The 1,831-nt window shown below is 37.7% G+C and overlaps 1 pseudogene; it reads right to left on the bottom strand.

The window, feature by feature from the left end:
• Nucleotides 1–388: 388 nt before the first annotated feature.
• LOC143689789 (large ribosomal subunit protein uL29m-like) lies at nucleotides 389–1,320 on the bottom strand (annotated as a pseudogene).
• Nucleotides 1,321–1,831: the final 511 nt, after the last annotated feature.

The raw sequence follows: 1,831 nt of genomic DNA, 5'->3' as shown, positions 1-1,831 counted from the left end.
AACCAATCTGTTTTTCCTCTATGTCTGCTTTTAAGATCTTCTCTTAAGAAAGTGTTAAGTGTTAAAAAACTCTTAAGTGGTAAAAAACACTTTCTCAAAGAAAGAGTTATTTCTTTGCACTGCAAATTGTGTCTAAGTGTAGGCTACTTTTTTTTGATAATACAATTTCTTTAATAAACCACTTACTAGGATGGGCCACAGCAGCTCAATGGCAGAGTTCTTGCCTGCCAAGCCAGTGACCCGGGTTCAATTCCCGGTGTCTGGCCATGCAAAAAATAAATAAAGAAAAATAAAAAATAAACCCTTTAACATATATTTATTTTTATATAGAGACTATTATCCTCCCCACACCCCCTCAAAAAAAAAAAAAGATAAGAATTCAGATATCTTAGACAGCACTTGACTTCTGGGCTTCAGAAAGATGTGGAAATTTTTCCTGAACAAAGTTTTCTTTTTTTTCCTTAAACTTTTCTTTCTTGCTTCAATGAGAGTTTGTTTCACAATTCTCAGTCTGACAATATGGTCCACGTAAGATATTACAAAGAATTGTTTCTATTGTATCTTTGTTTTTTTCTATGCTGTGTAGTGGGGTCACATTTCATTATTTTTCCATGTGAGTATCCTGTTATTGCAGCACCATTTGTTGAATTTTTGTTTGCTTTGCTGGTTTGTTTTTGGGGGAAATGCATGGACCAGTAATTGAACCGAGTCCCCTGCATGGCAGGCAAGAATTCTACCACTGAACTATCTGTGCATCCCCCTATTGTATCTTTTATTTAGGCACCAAGGTATAAGCCAACACTTGAATCTGTGCCAGAAAATTCTTCCAAAGACGTCTCTTCTCCAAGCACTGGGTCTAGGATTTTCTTGACCACCCTGCAGAAGTCTTAGATATCCTTTCCTTCCTAGACAATTGTATCTAATGCATCCATGAAATCTACCACCTTTTCTAACCACTCTGGACTTGGCATTGGCCATCTCTGCCTCTTAGCCTCCTGCTGTAGGGTTAGGAGCATGCTTCTTTCTTTCAACAGGACACAACCAAAGTTTATGTAAATCTTCATTACTTTTGCTCCTTAATTGTTGACAGGTCTATGAAGTGCCAGATTTCACTTTTTATTTCCCCCAATTCTTTGGATCATCAAAAAATTCTTCTAATCCTTTCCTTGACAACGTGGTATGAAGTAACCTACACAGGTGAAAAGATGTGGTGCTTAGTGTAACCTTAGCAACAAACTAGGAGCAAACCCTGGGCTTGCAGGAAGCCTTCAGGGAGGCTGTGACCACTCGGCAAACAACTACCAAACGAGCCACCACCATCTTCTCGCAATGGTAAATTACTTTTTATTTACTCTGCTTTTGATACCTGGTGCTATGCTTCCCAGGGCTATAGAGTCATGTCTTTCAGTAGTTATGGATTATTCTGAGTTGTTAGTTCTTCCGTCTTCCACTTTCTTCATTTCTTCTTCTAGGACTCTAATTATATGTATGTTGATCATTTCATCCTATCCTCCATTTATCTCTATTTTGGATAGGTAGACGATACATGTATATATATATATATATAGTAGTTTCAGTTATGTAATTATATATCTTAGACAGATAGGTATATTAGCAGGATTTTCTAGGGAAACAGAATCAACAGGAGTTATCTGCAAATATTATGAGATTTTTATATAAATGATCTCACATGACTATGGGGATGCACAACTCCAAATTCCATAGGGCAGGCTGCAAGCTGGGAACGCTGATGAAGATTTTCAGTGGATATCCCAGGAGAAGCTGGCTGGCTGAAGTAGAAATGGAAACTCCTTCTGACTGCTGAAATCAT

The sequence above is a fragment of the Tamandua tetradactyla genome, chromosome 7 (assembly GCF_023851605.1).
Source record: "Tamandua tetradactyla isolate mTamTet1 chromosome 7, mTamTet1.pri, whole genome shotgun sequence".
In the NCBI taxonomy this organism is placed as follows: Eukaryota; Metazoa; Chordata; class Mammalia; order Pilosa; family Myrmecophagidae; genus Tamandua; species Tamandua tetradactyla.
Note: the sequence above shows the minus strand (reverse complement) of the source record. Positions and strands in the feature narration are given on the sequence as shown.